Here is a 25,328-nt window from a genome sequence, read left to right on the forward strand (position 1 = left end):
TCTTTGCTGTAACCTAATAAACCAACCAAAAAAACTTTGTGTGTATACCAAAGGAATTTTTCCAAGAACAAATAAAGGAAAAATAATTAGACCGCTTGCCTTAATAATGAGACCAAATTAATGACCGCTTGTAGAGTCATTAGGTGTGCAGGGCTCTAATATTGGATGGTTACAATTTGAAAAGTAAAAGGACATTTATAGTGAATCAAATTAAAATTCCAAAACAAAATTAATATTTCTTCTGGCAAAGTTAAACGTTTAAAGTTAACAAAACGTTTAAAGTTAACAAAGATAAGTTAAACGTTTAAAAGTGTCTGTGAGAATGAGTTTTTGTAAAAATTATTGAAATATGTTGGGCAGTTTAAATGATATTTTGTAAAACATCAAGAATACTACCTGATACATAAATTTATGAAAACATTAATCAGGTGAAACGCTCAAAAAGTAACAGCCTAAAAGGAGAAGGTCCTGCGTTGAGAGTTTTCTAGAAGTTTCTTACAAAAGAAACTCGAATATACGTTGTTTACCCACGGGCAAACCCGAGTTGTAAGCTCCAGATGCAGCCAACTGCCTTTTCTGTAATCGGAATTCGACACTAGGACATGATAGTAATTGCTGGGTAGCTTCAGTTGCTTCCCAGTATGCGTGTGAGGGGGGAGGCTTTATTAATGAGCAGGTTAATTAAGAAAGTGAAAGGGTTCCCTGTGATAATACAATAACATTAAAATTAGTTTAATGACTGTTTAACTAATGACAAACAACTCTAGACTGCATTAACAATGAAAACTGCATATTTTCCTATAATTTTACTTATTTTAGGCTATGCTTTTGGAAATGATAATATTTATATTAAGAGCGCAACACTAATATTGATTAAATGACTATACTTCTCTCTCTGTTTATTTTTTTAATTATGGTAAATGTTTTTATCGTTCATACGCTGATTTTTTCCACTATGTCTTGTAAAATTGCTTTATTTTGAGCAATTGTTTTTTAGTGAACTAAAATTATTTTAGTAACGCAAGTGACAAACTTATCTCGCATTCATTCACTAAAGATAAATTGAAAAATGTCATTTGTATAATGAGTTTAAAACTTAAATCTAAGAAATAATATACCCTGCCATATTTTTCAGGTTTTTTCTGAAGAAGTTCTTGAAGTGCAATCAGAACTGTCTAAAAAACGCAGGGAATCCCAGACACATGCGGCGATTTCAGGTAAAGATTTTACCTCTTTTCTCTTACTATGACTAGAAACTCAGTGCAATAATAAAAAATGTAAGATTGTAAGGTAGGAATGCATACAATTCCACTATTGCCAAGTAAATAATAATGATAGGTTTATATCGAAGTGCTTCTCAGTGAAATTCGTCTCAACGAATGTTCCATTAATGATATTTCGATTCGCTGTCTGTTGCTGTCTCGTACTTCGGGGGTCTATCTCTACTTGTACAAGTCTAACATTTACTCGTAAGAGTGAAATAACAGGGAAAGAAACGGCGAACACAGGATTGGATGCTGTCATCATGCTTATTCCCGCTACTTTCTTACGCCTATGGCTGCGCGGAAGGAAAGAGTCCGCCCACCCAAGAAGATGGATGAGCAGATGCTAGTTTTCCCAGTAGGGCTGTATAAAGCTTCGAGATAAAAGCTCTGTTGCGGCTAAAGAGGTTACCTTCTGAGAAACGAGATTCTGGTATCACTGGTTTAAACGGGAGGATTCCTAGAAAAAAGATCCCCGCCTGAAGCGAAGTCCCGCCTAGCTACGGAAGCAATGTTGCGGCTACGCGAGATTTTTTCAAACCTCGCCGAAAATATCTCGGGTCCCGGGTAGAGACAACCAATCAGACGAAAGTTCTGCTTCTGGAGGATCACGTGACCCCGATTTGAGCGATAATCGATTACTGTTTGGCGTTCAAATCCTTGTAGTAAGTGAGAATGGTAATCTAGCTACGTGTGTTTCCTGGAATTGCGCGGGTTCTGAGAATGGTTCCTTTCGACGTCAAGTCCCGCTTAGCCGAAACATAATGTGATAAGAAGTAGGGAGAAATTTGTCGCAGCCTTCTCCGAGAGTCTTTTCTCACTTATTCGACCGACGATCCAAATTTCCCAGGGCGTTCATCGTCACCCTAGTGTCCTTGATTAGTAAACGTAAATTTTAGAGAGGTCCCGCAGGTAGAGCCTAAGCTGTCAGCAGCGGGGCTGTTTATTTATGCGTTTCTTCCCCCTATTGGCGTCTGTGTCCTTACGAGCCACAAGGGAACAAAAGGCGGGAGAGAAATTGTTGGCGACCAAACTGGGAGTGGGAAGGGATGGGAAGTGCCTTTGTATGCTGATGTGTCGTGCGGTTTGTGCAAACGCTCGCATGCCATTGAAAGTGTCGAAAAGAAACAACTTGGGATCGAACTCTTCATTACAGATGCGAACGTCGTGCCGAGAAGACTTCCCCAGAGAATCCAGTAAGTATTTAACATTTTTCTCCTTATCGTATCTCGAGTATCGCTATATCGAGTACGCTCTGCCTATCTGGCCTCTTTCTTCTCTTTCCTTCCCTTCTGGCCCCTTTTTTTATCTCCTTGACGGGCGCTCTACGATAAATATGTGCCGAATGGAGACGTGAGTATTTACAAAAGCAGACCCGCCAAGCTGAGAATTGATAGAGGAGGGAGAGGAATAGAAAAGGGGGACAAGAAGGAAAAAAAAAGAAACTTGGAGAAGGATAGAAGAGTGTAAACGAGTTGCGAGTTAACAAGAAAAACGCCTCCAGCTTGGGGGCTATTGTAAAGGCTGCAGTTAACAATAGCTGTAACAAATCTGGATGTATAATGAAGAGATGTTTCGGACTCATATTGCTTACTTATTTTACTTATTATTTCAATTTAACCAAGAATTTATTTAGTACTGTGTAGTGCTTTATAGCAAAGACTTTGCTTACAGTGAAAAATTTTAGTTCGCGGTCTTATGACTCCTTCACTCGCTACTGGCCTCCTCGCATCACGTAGTGGTACTCTGCAACTTTAAGGAAGACTCAGGTGTTAGAAACACTTGTGAGCAGGCACCTGGGTTATAAAACCACATCCTGTATAGAACTCGTACGAAAAAGGCATATCTTTTCTAACCTAACGTGACAAAGTTCGTAATTGAGATAAAAAATCCCGTGAAAGAAAGTTTAAGGAAATAAATTTTCTAGCATAATTTTTTAATTGTACAGTACCCGAATTGTGTTTCTGAAGAATAAGGACATTATTATCTCTTCAAATTCACCTTTTTGAGCTTCTACAGTCCTATTTTACGTTTTATTTAGCAATTTTATAAAACTTAGGACTTATTTTGCATCAACCCTCACGTGACCTAGCACTCATCTCCTCGCTCACTGATGCCTCTCTCTCATTTCAACTGTTGCGATGAATGATACTTGCCTCTTGACTGCTACTGACATGCCATTTAATTGCATTTAAAAATTACTATTTACTGAGTTTATCTCATGACATCGATCTCGCTTTCGGGCGTGGTGTATTTTTTAATACACCTCTTATTTTATTAGGATTACTAAGGGCCTTTGGTAAAATGTTTAACTACTGGTTAGAACTCTTAGAAGTTGATGCCAGAAGAAAAGATACGATCCTAGATCCTCTGATGCTTCGCTTTTCCAAGCTGAAAATTCACTATTCTCAATTGAAATGGATTCTTCTTTTTATCTATCCATATATTCAGATTGATTTTTAAAGCAAAAGTGGACGATATACTCACCATGTTTTCTTTTTATTTCTTTGTCGTTCGGAACAAGTACAGAGTATTCTGATTTCATTAGTTCAGTAATAAATCTACATCAGATTTCTGAAGCGAGAATATGTTTCACTTTATTTCTTAAGAAAACTTAAATAATCGCCTAATCGGTACCATGAACCAACTCCTTTTGAAGCACATATTTTTTTTAAAGTCTTTTTGCAATTTTCTTTCTTATCACAGGCTTTCAGAAATCATTTTTGTGGTCATAAAATGTTTTAAAATGCAAGACATCATGTTTTAATTTTAATTTTTTATTTTTGGTTTGACGTTGAATTCAAGAGAAAACTTATTATGTATTTAAAGTAAGCGAATTTAGTTTTATTGGTCACATCGACTCAATTTATGATTTCAATTTCAAATCTTTTTAACAAATGAATTAGTATTTCCATATGTTTGGCTATTTTGGGGGACATGATTTACATGTAGTTATCATATTTTCTCATGTATATTTACTTTCTGTTCTTTTGCCGTTACTTTAAAATTTTCTTTTGCTCCTGCTTGATAGGTTATTTCCAAATGCTAAAGCGACAGTTAAATGCTAAATGTTAAAATGCTAAAGCAACAGTTATTTCAAAATGCTGAAGTGACAGTTTCAAAATGCGAAAGTGACGTTACGTGGCGTACATTTATCAGAATATTTCTATATAGCATGAGCCCATTGCAATAAAAAAATTAGAATACATTTTAGTATAAATCCAGATAAAAAGCATATATTTCCACCTATTTAATGATTTTAAGAAGCTGTATTTATGACAAAAAGATTAAATCATGATGGGCTAGCTAAAAAATGCCTTTCCGATCCAATAGCTGCTCAAGAATTTCTCAGCCGTTATTTGCCTGGATCTTGTAAATCTTTATTCCATCTACAAACCATTAAAATTAAAAAAGAATCATTTGTTTAGGAAGATTTAAAACAAAAATTTAGTGATTTAGTGTTCTCTATGAAGACGAGAAATATTCAGAAAGCTTTTGTTTATGCCTTGATAGAAGCCGAAATTAGCCCAAAGTATTGGATAGCTTATAAGTTAATGGAAATAAATCTTCCTCTTACTTAAAAGGCATAAAACAGAAGAAAAATCAAAATTATCAATAGTAATTCCGGTGGTGTTGTCTCATGGAAATAAACCCTTTAATGTACCAAGAAATCTATGGGATTGTTTAGAGAACCTAGTCTTGCTAAAGAGTTTATGGGTGGAGATTTCCTTTATGAGAGAATCCAGTAATAATCCTTTAGAAAAAAATCTTTCCTTGTTTTCTCTGAATCAACATATTAAGTCTTTTTCTTCTAAACAACATATTAAGTCTTTTTCTCCTCTTTTTCGGTAGTAAAGCGATCTTTTCCTATTGCAATCGGATAAAAAGTATATCCAAGCGTTATCAATTATATATGTGTATTTTCCACTTGCCATATAATTTTCATATGTAGTCTTACGCCAAGAAACATGTTTCGGCGTTACGCGATTATTATTATTTTGTTCATTTTGACCATTATTATTATTATTTTGTTCTGATTAGCTTTACATCTGATTTTATAATTTTGTTTACGGTTCCTACAGAGATATTTAAATATTTTGCAATAGCTCTTTGGGGGGGGGATTTTCCTTTCAAACATGAGTACGTATAAGAGCTATACGTACCTTTGTTGGGTGTGCATATTTTGCCTTCTACCCAGTTATATGCAAACGTTGACGTTTCGTATTAATTGTGTCACTCATTTTACGTGTAGAACTTTAAAATCGTGATTTTCACATCGTTTTTTAATAGTTGAATAAAAGTATTCCTCTTCGGACAGCGCAAAAATTCTTTCAATCGCGTAGTGAAATCCTCACAATTGCTTAGATTTGATCTAATTACGCAATGAAAAGTTTCAGAAGAAATCGGGATTGCTTTAATTATTTTGTACAGAAAATTGCGTGGCAAAATATTTTCAACCATCTTGCTTAAATCTTTAAGCACGTGAGAGGTCATGTTGATATGACAGAAATATAACTGGATGTCCATTGGTCCAACCTAGAAGCCACTCCTTCGATGGCTACACAGATGTGCACTTGCAAAATATGCTAACCGTCAGACCCCGAAAATATGCGGAAAGGAGGGAGAAAATATCTTATAAGTTTCCTTTTTTTTCGAACTTATGCTACATGCAATTCAAGAGGAAAATTACAATAATTTTAAAAGCAGCATGTGTTTAGAATACCCGATGCAGTGTTAAGTGCTGGTACACATTATTTTTTATTTTTTTTTTTGAAGTATTTTCTCCGTTTGTCCTGTATTTTATTGCTTCCAGAAGCTTTACTGATTCCGCTTGGAATAGTATAAGTGTAACTTTTTTTCAGAAGCTTTTCATGCATGATGATGCTTAACCCTTTGCGGCACAGTGTGTCCGGTCTGGGCACATCTAAAAATTTCCTTCTGTAGGCACAGAAAAATTGAATGAAAAAGAATTTATAGGTTACTCTAAACCTTCTTTATTTAAAGTAGATAGCAGCTCAAGACAAACCAGTCCATATATTTTAGCCATGGTTAGTTTTTTAAGACCCTCATTTTTCAAAGAAATTTTCCAGATTTATTTTAGGGTATAAAAGGAATTCTTTGAATAGAAATTTCCATGTTATTTTTTTGGCTGTATGCTAATCTTCTTATTCTATATTAGTTTTAAATTTTTACCTTGAAATCTTGTCTAAAATCAAACGGCGAACCCTAAGTGTACCCAGACCGGGCTCACCGATAATGTAGGACAACAGAGAGTCTGTATTCTTTGTTTCTCCGCATCTCATCGGTCAGTTCATTGACAACAGTGCTCGTTTCAGCACTCTTTTCGAAGCTCTATTCAATCAGTGTATGATGTTGCTTGGCCCCAACTGCTCAGCAACAGTAGTAGTGACTGCTATAACTGCAAATTATACAAACTCGTAAGAAGGGTTTAAATCCCTTTTTATTTCACTTTAGAAATCACAGTTGCGTTCACTTGACGCTCACAAACTACACCGACCCGGCGGTGTAACAAAATAGAAAAATGCAACTAAAAATAAATGACAGTATGAATAAATAACGAGGTCACTACCTACGAGGCTCTATAATGGTAACTAACTTAACCGCGTTCTAAGATACACCTGATATTCAGCAAACTTTCTGATTAAGAAGTTGAAAGATTCAACGAACTGCCGAAACAGGCACAGAGGCCGAAACGCGCGGTTCTTAAATTTCTAACTAGCAACCTTCACGCTCGTGATTCAAGAAGCACACTTACAATCTCGTTTCCCTTCTATTTAACTCAATTTACTTCTGCTAAAATTTGAATACTCTGCGCGTTTCTACTACGATTTACATACTCTGGCATTGGCAATTCTAGGGGAAAGTAAAGGCTTGACAGGAAAGATAGCTTAAAATAAATGTTAGTTAAAATAAATATAAACCCTACAAGTGTGCGACTTTGGGCACATCCACAAAATTAAACGATAAGTGCTATCTTCACAAAATTTTACTTGTGTACTCCTCTAAGCCTAATTAGACTGCCTACCTTTTTTTTTTTTTAAAATCAAAACTCCAACTTTAAAAGGTAACGTGCTTGGAAAGGGTTAAGTATTTTAGAGAGTTAACCATTTTCATTCTGCCTCCTTCGATTTCGAATCCTGGAAGTCTTGCTACGTTTTACGAGGGTCTGTGGATAATTAGGGCGTGGGTTTTTTTTTTTTTTCAGAAATTATTAACTTTTACTCTTTTCGTAGAGAATTGCAATTTTCTACTGTGTTGCTTACATTTCTTTGTAACTCGGCTCTCGAACTATCACTCATAACAAAAGCCACATCGTCCATGAAAGCTATGCATTCAGAGTGTTAAGGCCATTTGTGATTAGTGATTTTGTCAAATTCCAGATTCTAAAAATCTGCACTTAGGCATGAGGTCTGTGGACAGACTCTGACATTTTCAGTCATACCGTGGTTGTTAGTTATAATTACACTGCGTTTGTTAGTGAAGTAATCTTGAAAACTTTCATAATTGTTTTTTTGGACAGTTTATATTTTTTAATGTTCCTAGAACCTCCGGCGAGCAGCACGAATCGAAGGTTTTTTGGATGTGTAGGCACATCAAAGCCGAGTCCTGATTCTGCACTTTATTTTTTCATCTGCTGTAGAACTTCATTAATTGCAGATACAGTGCTTTTATTGGAGAACAAACCGAATTGGTGTGGGCTTGCTGTGTTGGGCTTTCAAATATGATGCCTGAACTGGTACTTGATATCCAGATTAGGCTTGTCATTTCGTATTTAATTTTAACTGCTACTTCTCCTGGCATTAAAAAAATTATTTAGGCATGGAAAGATATATTCAGGGGATTAGCTGTTTCTAGAATATTTGTTAAATTCTAAATACGTTCGAAAATCCTGCGAAAGACCTAAGGAATGCAAATTCCCCTCCCCCCACTCACAAGAAAGGACTTAATAAGCATTTTAAATACCGAACTAAAACAAACTGATAACGATACAAAATGTTCATTTCCTAAAAGTTGAATAACCTGCGTCTGCTGTGCCTTATGTTGGAGTAATATTAGTAGAGCGAGTTTGACATGGATTTGCAATGGGGAATTCTACTTTGACTCGAACTTTTTTTTGCCTTTCATTTAATTTTTCAGTTTGTAATTTTGTTTTTGTTGTTTTACATTTATTATTTCTGCATGAAACTGGTTCAGGAAATCCTACTGGTCTAAGAAGAGATGTAGATAAGGTTGCATTTCATCCTTAATTTGGAATTAAGGATGTATTTCGGTTGATGGTTGTATTTTTATTTTATATATTTATTTATTTTTATTGCTTGGAAATGCCTTATGTATTTTATGAATGTAGAAAATTTTATTCTTCCCAAGCTCCTCTTTTCTTAAATAGCAAAAATTTCCGCCATAACATCAGATTCAGGGCTTAATTTCTAAAAGTAGAAGTACCGGAGCCCTATAGAAGACCGGTAGGAAAGAGAAACCAAGAGTAAACAAAGGAATAAAATGACTATTAAAATCATTAACAATTTAAAAACTTGTAAGGTTCCTCACTTTGGAATTCTAAGTTAATGTTGGAAGTTAAAAGTAGAAGTACCGGAGCCCTATAGAAGACCGGCAGGACAGAGAAACCAAGAGTAAACAAAGGAATAAAATGACTATTAAAATCATTAACAATTTAAAACCTTGCAAGGTTCCTCACTTTGGAATTCTAAGTTAATGTTGGAAGTTAAAAGTAGAAGTACCGGAGCCCTATAGAAGACCGGTAGGAAAGAGAAACCAAGAGTAAACAAAGGAATAAAATGACTATTAAAATCATTAACAATTTAAAAACTTGCAAGGTTCCTCACTTTGGAATTCTAAGTTAATGTTGGAAGTGAGGAACCTAGGAACTGATAAGCGAATAATCGCTAGAGTTCGATGAAAGGAAACAATAAGAGAGAAGGGTAAATAACCCTTTATTATTTGACAAGATTTAACAAAACTCCGCCTGGGAGTGTACAAATAAAGTCCGCACTTTGGACTTGAACTTAAAAGACTAAGAATTAAACTAAAACTAAGATTAACTAACTAAGTATAGCCAAAGCCAAAGGTTCAATGAGAGTTGGCCGCTTAACCTATTTTACTACGAAGCTTAGCAAGGGCCTGAGTACGGCCGAGCGTAAAACAGCTTTGGGAGAGAGAGCGGCCAAAAAGGCAGACGCGCGTAGTTCAGAAACTCTGTTTCTCTCTCTGTCTCAGTAAGTAACTTCGTGGTTTAAATACCGCTCCTTCTCATTAAATATTCATCAAATTCCAAAACTACGTTCTGGCCGGAAGTAGTAAGTTGAAGTTAAGAATTTGACAGGAAAGGAACTTTAACTTAAATTTTAACTGTTAATAAAATTAACATAATCCTTACAAACTGAATAGTTAATTAATAATTATGTAATTGTAGAATGGATGTTAACAATGAATATTTATTAATAATTATTTAGTTGATAATTATTATTGAATTCATAGTTAATTTAATATTGTTTATTAATTGAATAATTAAGGATTAAAGTAATTAAATAAAACGCAAAGAGGTATATTAAAATTTAATGATCCATTTTTAATATAATTTTATTGCTAAAAAAATTTTTCGAGATCCCATTTCTACTGAAATTGTTGTTCAGTTATATAAAAGAAGTGAAGCTTTCTTATTTAAGGCTGCGGTGCACTTCAGCTAAAATTAGAATTTATCCCCAAAACTAATAAGTACCGGAGCTGACCTCCGGTGGGCTCCGGCACAATTTGAGCTCTGAACAGTTTTGAACAGAGATCTGTGTGAATAGCTTATCCAAGCACCTTGAATGGAATGCGAGATCCCATTCAAGTTCTTTGGTGTCGCAAACTGTGTTTACTGTGTATTTTGGTTCTCCAAAAAGCAGATGTTGTATCTGCTCAGTTTAGCTTTTATTTGGAATGTATAATCCGGTAATTTAATTGTGGGAGGGGGGAGATAGGCCTCCTAACATTCAAAATTTAGATGATTTTTAAAGAGTAAGAATGCTTTACTTTAGTTAAAAGGTGTAGAAATTCTGAAAAAATTCATAAAAAAATTTCATTCATAGAAATCCGCAGAGTTCTTTAAATCTTATTTTTATCCAATGGAAGTTCGGTATACAGGTAACGTAACGTTCATAAAAAATAAAGCTGATAAGATAAAGTTCATTGGAGATATATTTCTGAATATCACGAACGTCAGTAATTATCAGATAACATTAGACAGCGGATGATCTTAATAAATGTTTCGTAATAAATGGAAGACCTGAATATACTTACAAAGGTAATTTGTTTTAATCATTAAATTTCCTTAACCCCTTGGCCTACACGATATCTGTCAATTGCGCGAGCTATAGTAAACAAGAAAGTCGGTCCCGCGCCGTGCCTTTCAACTATTCAGCCGTATATCCGAACTGGAGCAAAATGTATACTTTCATGGGCTAATCTTTGGAATATGGTAACAGGTAGTTTGGCGACATTTTGGTAAGGCGATAAAGGTCACTAGGTAGGACTTTAGCAGTGTACATGGATAAAGTCAAGAGTATGCGCAATGCCATTTTTGTGCAATTCTGGGATATTTTTTTAAGTGAAAATAGGTCGACGTCTACATGGATGATACCGTGTATGTGCAATTCTTAAAAACGCGACAAGCAGTGGGCGATTCTGCACTTTCTCCCAATTTCGCACCTAATCTTCGTCATGATTAAGCACTTTTGTTCCATAAAAGTTCTAGCATAAGCGTAATTCGGCTAGCAGATTGTTGGAAAAAAAAAATGTTGAGTAGGAAAAAAAAAATTGCCTTTACTTCGTGAAAACAAAATGGCGTCCAAACAAAAACTAGCAGGTTGCTGTAGCAGGGTTGGTCGCCAAAGTTTCGCCAAAAAATCGCCAAGTTACCATAATTCAAACATTAACCCCACAAAATATTATATATAATTCGTCTAGTAATAGTTTTTATTTTATTCGATTCTGCACTTTCTCCCAATTTCGCACCTAATCTTCGTCATGGTTAAGCACTTTTGTTCCATAAAAGTTCTAGCATAAGCGTAATTCGGCTAGCAGATTGTTGGAAAAAAAAGTTGAGTAAAAAAAAAAATTGCCTTTACTTCGTGAAAACAAAATGGCGTCCAGAACAAAACTAGCAGGTTGCTGTAGCAGGGTTGGTCGCCAAATTTTCGCCAAAAAATCTCCAAGTTACCATAATCTAAAGATTAACCCTTTCATGACATATATATTTTCGTGTAACGAAAGGAATTGTGAAATAACAAACAATGTTTAAGTACAAATAATCATTTTAAGAAGTCTAGGGTGTAATCATGATCAGTTGAGAAAAATAATTGCATGATGGTATGAGAGTTTGGCATGATGGGTATAAGAGTTTAATTCTTTATACGAAATTATACCTGAATCGTATGAACGTAACGGAGCTATACGAGGAAGTAACAGATCATCCAATTTCGTCAGAAACAACTGAAAAAAGCAAAATACGTTCCAATGAAATGAAAAATATTCGATGTAGAATAACTCCAATTGCTTGCTCTGCTTGGCATTTTATACACAAATTCCTCACCGCGAGTCAGACTCGTAGCTTTTGCTTATGGCACAACTTCTTTATCACGAGTCAGACTCGTGATAGGCCGTTATAGGCCAGAGGGTTAACAATATACAAAAGAGCTGGATTTTGTGAAGAATGAATTGAATTATAGGAAAAATTTTAATATTTCGAGTTCATAAAATTAATTTATAATTATTTTCATAAATAAAGCAAGTTAATATATTCTACAAAAATGAAGAGGTTAGAGGCAAAAGTCTAAAATTTTTAAACGACGATAAATTTAACTGATGACTTGATTTTTAAACACCACAAAAATATCTTGATGAACTGACTTTTAAACGCCGAGATGAACTGATTTTTAAACGCGAAAAAAATATCTTGATGAACTGATTTTTAAACGGCAAAAAAATATCTTGATGAACTGATTTTTAAACGGCAAAAAAATATATTGGTGAACTGACTTTTAAACGCCGAGATGAACTGAGGTTTAAACGGCAAAAAAATATATTGATGAACTGACTTTAAAACGGCAAGATGAACTGATTTTTAGACGGGAATAAATATCTTGGTGAATATTTAAACATAAACAATAAAGACTCATAAAACCGAAAAACATTTATTTTTACTTGTACAAACCAGGTGACTGCAATAACATTTGTGTTAGAAATAAACTTCAAAATAAAATCTAAAATTTAAGAGCCGCATCTCAGGAGATGGAATAAAATTTTTGCAAAAGCCCCTTCCCGGGTGGCACCGTTTTCCTCCTAAATTAATCTCCTTCTCTCTTCTCGGGGCTATTTCATGTGCCCCCCGGATATTTTCTTCTCTCCTTTCTCATTTATTCGTTTCCTACCTTCTTACTTCTAATTAAGGGCCCCTTTCCTTTTCTCAGCTTTCTCTTTCGTCGACCCTGTAACTTACAACAAATCTCGTTATTACACATTATTTTACATATAACTATTATAATTCAATATCACGTACTTACCGTGGATAGAACTTGAGATCTTTCTGTAGAAGCCAAGTGTCTTGCCAACCTGTCTCTGGGGCCCCGGAAGAAACTGCTTCTCTTAGGTATTTCATCTTAAGCCACTTCTAGTACACTGTCCTTATCTTTCGTACTTTCCCTAAGTCACATGTACTATTCTTCTTTTTTTATTTTTTTTTCTAGTTCCCGTCTTGTAAAAGAACGAACATGTCCTCTTCTATACGGATGAAATCTACCCTATCCAAACGAGGTTTCCGCTTCAAGAGCTCTGCATATAAAGTAAGTTTTTTTTTTCTTCCACTTTTCAGCAATCTGAAAAAAAAATTGTTAATAGTAGTTAAAGTTATAAACGAATATCTAGATTATGTGAAAATCAAATTAAAACCGGACCTTCTTCCCCTCCGTACTTTAACGCTCAAAATTACGCAGCTAACATGTTTCGCAAAGCACTAATACTGAAATCTGAATGTATAACCATGTTTCATTTAGATTTTGAGGATTATTATTTATCCTAAGCCGTCAAATAAAAAGACAAAACTCGCACTTCATTCGTACGCACATAGAGGTGGCGCAAGATCTCAATATACATTTCAGTAACTTCAAACCGCAATCATTCAATTAATAGACAGCGTCATCAAAGATGTACGGTGTTAACAATTTAATCCCAAGAACATTTGATTTCATTGTCGAAGCGCTTGAAAAAGGTTTGGTGACACAGAAAATTCTACTCAACCGTTCTATTGCTGCATGAAGTTTGACGTTATGCTTGAAAAACCGATAGTTTGCGTCTCACTCCCTCCATCTTCTATAGCGACCCCTTTAACATGGTACCCTCATCATACTCAGTACAGCCAAGAGGAATGGGAGCTTGCACTGTTTATTAACGACTCCAGGTAAAAACCTGAGTTGCCGCTCTAGGAAACTGGAAAGAACCAGGAACATGCAACTTGCCTTACCTTGTTCATGCAAATCCAGAGAAGTCGTTGCATGGTTTGCAGCGGAATCATCAAACATATTTTCTTTCATACATCAAATACATGAACGACGTCTTGGAATCATATGTAAGGCTTTTTAGGGATGCTATTGGCCCAGACGTTTTGGTAATGACTTATAACGCTGTTCTCAGAATTTTCGGAAACAGAAGATATCTCTCCAGTGGACTGAACAGTCTATTCAACACACTTCAGTCCTACTAGGCATGCATTGGATAACAAAACTGCAGCGAGCCCGATGTCTATCAGGATCTAAATAGTGCACATTCTGAAGACTGGCGTGGAATTCCAAAGCAATTCACTAAAATGTGTGAAGATCCCGTATTCTGTCCGAAGTCACCATACCACATATTAAATAAAGATTTCTCTGTCGCTTCCTATAAATACGACTAAAAATTTAATGTTTTGAGATTGATCAATTGGCAAACATGTTTAAAGCAAGTACTATAAAATCCCTCATAACCGCCAATATCAAAATAAAGTACTTTCGAAGATCTAAATTTAAATCCGAAATTTAGGCCTGTGAGATAAAAATATATGAAATGGGATAAGAAGAAAATAAGCTGGCTACTAATATATAAAAGAATGGGCTAAGAAACATGGAAAACGTCTGTGTTGCGTTTCTGCCGCCCACTATAACAAGTCTTATCTAACCAATGAATTATACAGAATACAAAGGATGAGCGACCAATTCCGTTTTTGCTCCTTGATGTACGAACTCTGAAGGAAGGAATTTTATCTCAACTGTAATAAAAGACCTTTATAATTTACTCGGCATAGACAAAACCCAAACGAATCCTTTACATCCACAGCCATGGTAGAGAGGTTTGACCGAACTACCTTTAGTAACCACTCGTTAATTGTTTCCAGAAAGCAGCAGTACTGGGACCACACGTTAACTCTGCTTATACACGCCCACCGTAGTGCTATCCCGATCTCAGACGCTCTTCGGTCGTCACCTTCGTCAGCTTTGTGATTTATTGTTTGATTGCCCTTCGGATCGCCTGAGGTGCCATTATCCAGACGCGGTTTCAAATGATGCTCAATTTTGCTCGACAGCAAGTGAAGGAGAAGATGAAGGCCCAGTTGGACACGAGAGCTACAGGACATCAATTTAACAAAAATGACAAAGTGTGGTTATGGAATCCATTTCGAAGGAAAGGAGTTTCTCCTAAACTACAGTCACCCTCGGACGATCCTTACACAATCCTGAACAGGTAAACAAGTAAAAGTGCATGGGAGCACCAAAAACTCCACTACCGAATCAAACAGGTATTAGCCAGCTATAGTATGAAATACGTGAACTAAGTATATGCTATTTCTAAGTAATACTGCAGTTATACATCGGAGTTGTTAATTTAAACATAAGAAGATAATAACAAAAATTACATACAAAGTGTTTAGAGTACTCATTAAAATATTCGATTACGTAAATATAGTAGAGCTGATATTTTGAAGATCGTTGTACTGGAAATTTTACATTTTTATGGAAGTATATAAACATACGCGATTTGATTTTGCTAATATATTGGGAGTCTGATTCTTGTTATGTGACATTTGTTACAGGTAATTCAAACATCAATCGTAATGGCCAACCTCGTGTCATGGAACTGTCGTGGTTTCCACCAAAATTTCCTGGACATCAAAGCTATGATCAATGCTCCGCAATACAGGAAACAAATCTGAAACCAGATCAACAAGCAAAACTTCGAAGGTTTTCTTTCGTGAGGAAGGATAAAATTAGATCTGAGCTCAAATCTTTCAAAGTTTATAAATAAAGCTCATGGACTCAGCTCAGTAAGTTAGGTATTTTGGAGCAATATGGAAATTATTAATGTATCGCGGAGTCAATTATTCGTGAGTGACTTAGACATTGCTCTTTCGTTTCGGCTTTATCGTTTTCGGACTTAACTTGTGACTCGGCATAGGTCCAGTCCTAAAGCACCGAGCTTTTTTGCGTACCTTCATGATTTTTGGATATAGGTTGTGTTGAGCTATCACCAGTCTTCTAAACTTTTTTTTTTCCAATGGCAGATTAGGAACAGTAACAGGAAAAAAAAAACAAGAACATACAATACAGCAGCACAATGAAAAAAAAAAAAAAACAGCTGTAACAGAGTCCATTAATCTAACATGTCTCTTGCCTCCCAGTAACGCTCGGCGAAAAAAGTCTTGCGCAGAGTAGGACAATGAGATAGATGTGCGGCATCCATCACCTTCCCAGAGCTGCACGGAGTGTATATAGGAGAAGGAACAATTTTGAATCTATAAAGCTGATATTGTAGGCAGTCATGTCCGGTGGCAAGACAGAATTCAACGACCGCTCTACGCCTTGGACCATTACACAAATTTGGGATAGCATTCTTCCAAGACTTATGAGAAACATAATGATAGAGATCTTCCTGAGCACGTACTTTGACAGATCTTTTAATAAGGTTCCTAGCAGTATGTAAAGGCAAAGGACGAGAAATATTTTGCATGATTAAAGCCCCCCTTTTTTGCCAAGAAGTCGCTTTCTCGTTACCTGGAATCCCACAATGGGTAAGAACTCACTGGAGGACTATAGTTTTCTCAAGTGAAGCAGGTTTTGTACATAATGTAGACAATCCAATATATCCTGTGATGTGGGATTTTTATCTGAAACGATAACCAACACAGCAGCTCGGGAATCAACTGAGTGTAACAGCTCTTGTGAATTTTTCCAAGTGGCATGGTAGCTGGTACAGAGCTGTGCCAATCGCAGCAATTTCACAGTCAAACGCAGTACCTCGTCCCGCAGGGATGTAGAAAGAGAAAATTTCCAGTCTTTTAAAGTTAGAATCTAGATTGGTGGGTTAACGAATCTCTGAGACGGCAGAAGCGTAGATAATGGTCTGCATCTGCTTTGACTCCACACACGCCATTGTCGGTATTGGAGAGGTTCCTTTTCAGAAAATAATCTGGATATGGGACATGACCAGTGAGATAATAAGTTAGGAAGGGCTTGGAGCTTCTAATTTCTGTGCCGATGTTTGGAAAGAACCAAGCTGAACGGCGACGTTGTTCGGATCCATATGTCGCCAGCTTCTAAGTATAAATCGTTCATTACGAGAGGCCAGTCCCTTAGTATGGCCATAGTGTATATAATGTAAATAGATCATGGTCCTTCGGGTATATGAATTTGTAAATGTATGCATTTATTTATTCACTTGGTGTTTGATTTGTTGTAGGTTATTTATTGAAATTATTATTTTAATATTGCGTTGGTGTTCAGTTATTGATTTTCCTTAGTAGTAATTATGGCTACCTGTTCGGGAGTCTCACTGCCCGGGATATGCAGTCTTTGGGAACGGGCAATGCTATGAATTTTGTACATATGGTAAATAATTTTAATGAACCTATGCGTAAATTCTAGTACCTCCTGTAAATTGTAACATGAAAGACCTCAGAGGGCGAAGCATTGTCACGAGAACAGGGCTACAGGGTTAAGTCCATTTAACATTATAACGTTTGGCTGTCTTGCTAAACTGGCGAAACAACGCGAAGCTGGGGTATTGTTGCCAAGCTTAGCGACATTTTGGCCAGACTCTTGTGTAACTGTAACTGTTTCGATCTCTGTGTAATTCTTAACTGTCTAAACCTTCCAGCAATTTCAAGAAATCGAAGGTACTGGAAAGTTTTCGGGGGACAGGGGAAAACTATATAAAACTGGAGAAAGCATTACTTTTTCATTTTAGTTTAGAGTTTAGCTCAGGTCACTCTGCGAGCTCGTAATATTAGCAGTCATAAAAGTGGCTTGCAGTCTTAATGATAATAATGGATTTACTTTTGTAATATTATTTTATTATTTATTATTTTAATATTTATTGTAATATTATTTTATCATTCCGCTAAATGAGCAGAAAAAGCTGAAGTTCCAGAACTGTGAAGTGCTTTTTTAAAAATTAATTTCAGCAAGCTATCATCGGTGCGCACATAATAATACAAAGAAGAGTGTCTTTTTGTTTGTAATTCATACAAATGTATAATTTTATTCAGTATTTCGTATTTGTACATGGCTGAATTTAGTTGCCTAACATGTTTGATAAGGAGAGCTGTCAGGCCAGTCAAGGACATGTTGAAGACATTGTTGGAAAGTCATGCTGTATGTAGCGGAGCATTCTCCTGTCCGAAAACAGAACCTGGACCATCGGCTAGCACAGGCAGTACGATCGACTGTAAAATTTCATTCACATACCTTTGAGCAGTCAGAATACCTCGCAGCATGACTAATGGTCAACGGCTGTCTCATCTGATCGCTCCTCAGACGATCACACCCTATGTTCTGCTCGGTTACAAATGGTACATTAGATCGCTCACCTCTCCGTCTTCAGACACGTACACAGCGGTCATCAAGCATCGACAAAAAGGTGGGATTCATCACTGAATATCACTTTCTGCAATCGGACAATGTCCAGCTTGAGCGACATGGTGGAGTGCCAATAGTAAGCATCTTAATAGACGTCAAGATCTTAAACCCAGCGTCACATAGTCTCCTGCAAATCGTATCCCTGGATATTTCAGAATCCCTGCGAGTTTGCAAATGGCATTTAATCGCTGATAGCATAACATAACCACGACCACATCACTTTGACCAATATTCAGATCCGTTTATTCAGCCAACCTGCCTCTTTTAGCCCTATGATTGAGACCCTTCTCAAAGTATGACAAATGTTTGTAACGTCGTCGAGTACGTATCAAACGCATCTTTCATTGCAATGCCACATTAAAAATTTATTACAATCTATCCAAGCCGTCAGCATATCAGAGATTGTAAATGCTCGTCCCTCATCACACCTGGCCTTTAACATTCTACCAGCTGTAAACTTCACACGCGCACTGTATCGCTCCACAATTCTGAATGATGCTCCAAGTTTAATCATTTACTTAACTTAACAAAACAAACCATATTTGCATGCTGTGTTTCGAAGTTCTGGCTCTGTTTTCCCTCGATTGCTTTTATTTTTTCCAACAGTTTTATGTTTACAATGTTCCCACTGAATATAAGGACATCGCTATGTGATTTCTTTTAAAAGAGATGACGCATATTTCCATGAACCAGATTTCTGAACCAGAAACTATGGAAGTTTCCTGAGTCGTAGCTCTCGAAATAACAAAGCAGGGGGGAACAAAAGAATACAGAAACTGAGGAAAACTTAATCAAGCCGTGCGACCTGAAAATTGATAGACTGAGGATGGGGTGGAGTTCTTGGTGCATAACCTGAAAGATTATATATGCCGAATAGACGTAGAGACACTAGGTTAATTTGAAGTAGGAAAGAAGTGAAAAATGAGCAGTGCCCTAGCCGGGACTCGAACCACGGACCTCTCATACGCGCCGAGTGCGCTGGCCATTACGCCACGAAGGAACAGAAATGCGATTGTGCATGGAAGATGTATATTATTGTTATTATATACTTTTAATTTTTTCCTGGTTCTTTTTTGCATAACTCCATAGAGCTAATGTTAATTTTGATCCCCAGAAAATGGTGTTATCAATAAGTGATTAATTTAATAACTATATAAAATTGTTCCTTAGCACTCTTAGATTAAATTATTATAACTAAATTTTCTTAGTTCTTTGTTTGTCTGTAATTCTCAATTTATTGTTTTTCTGTTTTTTTCCTGTGTATCGTAACTCTTTTCCCTTTCTAATGCGTTACTACTACTGGTATCTGTCTTTTTGAACTTCTTAATTGACTGTAAAATTGTTCTGCCGCATATTGCCATATATTGCGGGAAGCCGACTTTACAGGTATTTTTACTAGGATTTATTCATAGTTTTGGAGATTCATAATTTAGTTTTTCACTCTTATATTCGGTTTTTCACCTTGTATTGTAATCTTCTATAAATATTTTTGCTACATGTACTGATTTTAATTTTTCATATATTCATTAAACTTTGATGATTAGGTATATCTATAAATTTTTACTATACTTAACATACGAAATATTATAAGTACTGGGACAACATTTTAAGTGGTTTTTTTTTTTTTTTTTTTTCCCATATGATGTATATTTATTGTAATTGCACTATATATAATATATTTTTGTTCCATGTACTTTATATTTTTGTCTTTCATATTTATTAATTGCTGCTGTTGCTGATTACGTATCTCTTGAGTTCTTATATTGTTTTGTATCATTCTCTTCTTATTGCACCTTTGATCCGCTCCAGCAATGCTTGTTTTATTACTAATATACCTAATTTTGTTATATGGCTACAACGTTGCCATTTTACTATTTTATGTTTTTAAGTCTTCTCGGTTCGTTCAATATGTAGTCATTACTTATTTTAATTTCTTCTTCGTGCCATTTTATTATATATTGTACCTTGGATACTTAATACTGTGACATGTTTGAATATCATATATTGTATTGAATACTATATTGTAAATGTAATGTATTCTCTTTGTTAGTTTAGATTTTATATTTTTTTACTTCTATTATTTTTAATTTCTTTTATTTGCTTATATTTAATCATGTATTTATTCTCAAGTCATATTCATTGTGCTATTCCTGTGCAATTTTAAGCCCTTGTATTATTTGTCTTTAATAAATGCCCGGACTTTGGTTGAGTTTGTCTCGAGGGCGCTTTTGGTCTGTTGGACTGCCTTCTGGATGGTCCGGGTTCTGGGCTTCGGTTCCGGGTGCGGGGCGCCCGTGTGATCTCATCTTTCGGCTCTAGATATTGGTGGGCACGGTGCTTATACCGATTAACCATTATGATAAAGGGACAGTGACCGTGCCCTCCGTAACCTATATACTTCCCCCTTTTAAAGGGCGACTGGAGATTAAGGGACCCCCATCGCCAGATCCTGGTGGCGGAGAATCTTCATCCACCACCTTTTTTAGTTTGGACGTCAACGTAGAGACAACAGGTAATTTTTGAAAGTAGGAGAGATGAAAAATGAGCAATGCCCTCGCCGGGGCTCGAACCACGGACCTTTCGAATACGCGCCGAAGAATTGAGGAATGAAATGGTATAAAACGTGCACCAGTTTCATTATTAGACAATAAAGACCAAGGAACGATGAGCGGTATGGTCATGTGTATCAAAATGTTGTACAAAAGACGAAGGCCATTTGGCTTATTCTTTATTTCAAGATGATGACAGTCGTAGAATAAATTTAGTTGTATGTGCACTGCTTGTTGATATATCTTTGCGGATCAGACGTTTTAAACGGAATTAGATATAACTAGCTTGCAAATGAAAATGAAGCAGCAAAGTAGACTGGAACTTAAACATACCTACTACGCCGTCTCAGATTTGGTCGGAAAACAATAATTGCAAATTTCCATTAATTTATCCAAAAATTTAAAAAATAAATAAAACAAATGCAAGCATAAACATAAATAAGAATCTCATCCTCCTCCTTTTGAGGCTGCAGCAGAGTTGATCGGCACAAGCCTTTTGTTGTTTTTATCAGATGTAAAAAAACAACTGCAAACGAAAAGTTACGGACGCCTTTAAAATCACTCAAATTAACTACAAGTTCTCCAGATGAATAAATACGATAATTTTAAAGAATAACAGCTATTTTATTCAGCTAAAAGGCAGCCTTAAATTAGCATTGCTAACATAAACATCATCAAAATAAGAGAACACTGCGTTCTAAACATTGGGTAAAAAGGAGAAAAAAAAAAGAATATTTTTCTTAACAATAATCTTTGCCATTCAACCACAAGAAAAGTTATAATAAAAGTAAGTTGAAAATCATAGGTGAAGTAGTAATTAAGTTTAAATAAGTTCTGAAGTTGCACAATTTCGCTCTTTAGGAGGAATTCTGTATCAACCGACAGACTCGTTTCGACAATGTTTGTCATCAACATAACTTGGCAAACTGCCAGTTTTCGAAAGGCTTGCCATTCGACGCCCTATAAGATCTTTAATGCATGTGTGCGACTTACCTAATTTGCTGATTTAAATGCAATGTGGTATACTTATTAATAATTTTAATTTAATCTTTAGTGATATCTGTAACCGTGTAATTTATAATACATGGAAGTTACATGAATCTCTCGTGATTTGTAATTAACAGAGTGAAAGTATTCATAAACATTTGCATTCTTGAAATAAATAAAATATGATTCTTTAGAAATAAAATATTTTTCTTATACCATGTATCACATACTTTTGTATGGAATAATTGTTTGCACGCCCATTTCCAACCAAGTTAATATTAACCCTTTGACAACTAATGGAACATGTATGTCCCACTGAAAGTTTAAAAATGACTGCTGACATAAAAAGTACTTAGAATCTTCTCACTGTTGGGGATCCTCTTCCAATAGATGGAAAATCGAGACGACGCTGCACAAATGAGCGTAGCGAAAAGAACAAATATGAGCTGCCCAATGTTGGTTTTTGCAAAGAATGATTTTTACCCTGTACCTTACAATGTAAATCTATTTCATATAATAATGTTTTCCAGAATAATAGGTGTGCTTACAGTAAGTTGAACGCTACGTGGGACATTAACTACGGCTGGGACGGTAACCGGAAAAATGCTCACAGAATCATTCTCACAGGTATAAATGCTCACAGGAAAAAAGCTCACACAGAAATATGCCCACATAGAAAAAAAGCTCACAGAGAAAAATGCTCACTTAGAAATATGCTCACAAGGAAAAAAAGCTTACATAGATGTATGCTTACACGGAAATAAGCCCACTGATAAATAAAATACGTAGAAATATCGTTAGATTAATCAATCAATAAGTAATCGATTTGAATATCGTACATCTACGGGAATTGCTCATAGAAAAAAATATTTAAATTACCAAAATATCTATGGTATATATATATATATATATATATATCAAAATCTGTATAACTTATGTGTATATAAGATTATCAGTTGCTACATAAGAGTTGCTATATAAGATTATCAGTTGCTATATAAGATTAAGAAATGGGCCGTTTTGAATTAGGAAAAGTAGAAAAATTAAACAGAATATAAGTGAAAAATTATTACAATTTTAATTGTTAAAAAAATATTAGTAAATATAAGTTACACATTAAATTAGCATTGCTAACATAAACATCATCAAAATAAGATAACACTGCGTTCTAAACATTGCGTAAAAAGGAAAAAAAAAAAAGAATATTTTTCTTAACATTAATCTTTGCCATTGAACCAGAGGAAAAGTAATAATAAAAGTAACTTGAAAAATCACAGGTGAAGTAGTAATTAAGTTTAAATAAGTTAAATAGTAGTTAAGTTCTGAAGTTGCACAATTTCGCTCCTTTGGAGGAATTCTGTATCAACCGACAGACTCGTTTCGACAATGTTTGTCTTATTTAGAAGAGTAAGCAAACATAAATAATTATTTTATTTAAATTACGAAAGTACCTTATTATATATAAATCACAAATATATATTTCAAAAGTTATGAATACATAAACGTGCTGAATATTAGCTAATATATGTCAATATTTAATTTTATCATCGATTTCATCATATTTTTTTACATGGTTCGCGATTAGCAAATATAAATTTTCATATTCCCCCCTTTTTTTTTTACTTCAGTACGCCGTGTATTCACAAAAGCTAATAATAAACGTTGACAGACTAAATCTTTTATGAGTCCGTCAAATAAAAACCACATACTGGGATGGATACAATTAAATAATGAATTTAGTACCTTATGAAATCTTTCGTAACAATTTTTGGTTTTAGGAGATTTTCCGAAGGCTGCATCATAATGAATCCACGCTTCGATTGAAAACTGTGGTCTTCTAGAACTTTTTTGGCTCCAAACTTAAATAACTACATTCAAACACCAATTTCTATAGATACATATCAAAACTATGCAAAAATAGAGTAAAAAAAAACAAAAATTAATTGTTGGCGGTTAAAGGAATAAAAATGTCGTACAGGGGCAGTAGTATAAAATATTAAAATACATGCAAAAGTTTACTATAGTTTTCATTCTTTTATATACCGCCTCTGAAAAGGTTTATGTGAGCATTTGTCCAATAATTTTTTCAAATCATCAAATAATTTTTCTTTAAACAATTCAAGTATATGTATGATGATCAGGATTGATTAATGTAAGGATATTTCTACGTATTTTATTTATCAGTGGGCTTATTTCCATGTGAGCATATATCCGTGTGAGCATATATCTCAGTGAGCATTTTTCCATGTGAGATTTTTTCTACGTGGTCATATTTCTGTGTGGGCTTTTTTCCTGGGAGCATTTATATCTGTGAGCATTTTTCCTGTGGGCTTTTTTCCTGTGGGCTTTTTTCCTGTGGGCTTTTTTCCTGTGGGCTTTTTTCCTGTGGGCTTTTTTCCTGTGGGCTTTTTTCCTGTGGGCTTTTTTCCTGTGGGCTTTTTTCCTGTGGGTTTTTTGCTGTGGGTTTTTTGCTGTGGGTTTTTTGCTGTGGGTTTTTTGCTGTGGGTTTTTTGCTGTGGGTTTTTTGCTGGGACATACATGTCCCCAGCCTTTGGCTTCAAAACTATTTGTCAAAAAAATCCTAAATGCTAAATTTACCTTATTTATCACATATTTTGTACACTTGGATAGAAAACGAGATAAAAACAATTTTTTTTTTTAAAATGTGTAGTCAAAGTAAGAGAAACACCCAGCAAATAAATTCTGACATGCTTAAACTGAAATTATATTGATTGAGTGAATCTTGGTTAATCAATGCTTAGTTTTCTTTTACATGAAATATTATGAAGCAAATTTTTATTTTTTGTAGGTTGTACTAATACTGTCTCATTTGAGGACTTAGTACAGCTTCTCTAACGGCATTAAACAGAGATCAGCAAATGTGACGGAAATGGTGACCATGACCATTGCATCACCTTTACCTTCTATCAACGAAGTAAGATTGGGGAGCGATATGTTCGTGACGCGTCTCGCGTTCGAATTTCGAGTGGCAAGCTGTGACCCAGATAAAGCGGAACTTGAAAATAAATTTCAGTAATTACTGTTGCCAAAGATTTATTCTAATTTTCCATTATTTCTTCCCAGAATGTCAGAACTGTTGGATTACACAGCAGACGAACTGACGGGTAAAAGTGTGTACGCACTTTGTCATGGACAGAATGCACAAAGATGAAGGAAATGTCACATTGAACGTGGTGAATAAAAGGTTTTTCTTGACTCGAATCCATTATTTCTTTACAGAAAAATATATGTAGAAAGCTATAGATTTTTGCGTATTATCAGTTAATTTGTAATTGCATTAAAATATATTTTCGAAATCTTTCTAGTTATTTTAATAGAATACAAAATGAATGAAGACAAGTTAAAACTAATACAAAAAACAGCGGTTGTAATAGCGGATGCCTTCTGACCCTGCATAGTTCTGTTTCACATATCACATATATATTGTTCACATTCGTGCGCATTAAGAGTGTGCGTGGAATTCACTATGACGCATTTTCTAAAACAATACAATTTTCAACCTTTTGAAACTTGTCATCGTTTCATTAACATATTATTCAGTTAATCAC

The 25,328-nt window shown here is 35.2% G+C and overlaps 1 protein-coding gene and 2 long non-coding RNA genes across 3 annotated transcripts in view; 2 read left to right on the forward strand and 1 right to left on the reverse strand.

Moving 5' to 3' along the window:
* The window catches only part of LOC146993073 (uncharacterized), a 325,553-nt gene that overhangs the window by 97,295 nt on the left and 202,930 nt on the right, over positions 1 to 25,328 (forward strand). The gene's annotated exons all lie outside the window — the stretch shown is intronic.
* LOC146993074 (uncharacterized) lies at positions 1,117 to 24,975 on the forward strand. Its single transcript, XR_015038338.1, has 3 exons — positions 1,117 to 1,217; positions 13,028 to 13,123; positions 24,569 to 24,975. It is a non-coding gene; the product is annotated as an uncharacterized LOC146993074 (long non-coding RNA).
* The window catches only part of LOC146993075 (uncharacterized), a 36,623-nt gene continuing 23,756 nt past the window's right edge, over positions 12,462 to 25,328 (reverse strand). Inside the window, exon 3 of the long non-coding RNA XR_015038339.1 lies at positions 12,462 to 13,156. This is a non-coding gene — a long non-coding RNA (uncharacterized LOC146993075). The remainder of the gene's footprint in view (positions 13,157 to 25,328) is intronic.

The sequence above is a fragment of the Stegodyphus dumicola genome, chromosome X1, assembly GCF_044657685.1.
Source record: "Stegodyphus dumicola isolate Sdum_Otavi_A_Nest chromosome X1, ASM4465768v1".
Classification (NCBI taxonomy): Eukaryota; Metazoa; Arthropoda; class Arachnida; order Araneae; family Eresidae; genus Stegodyphus; species Stegodyphus dumicola.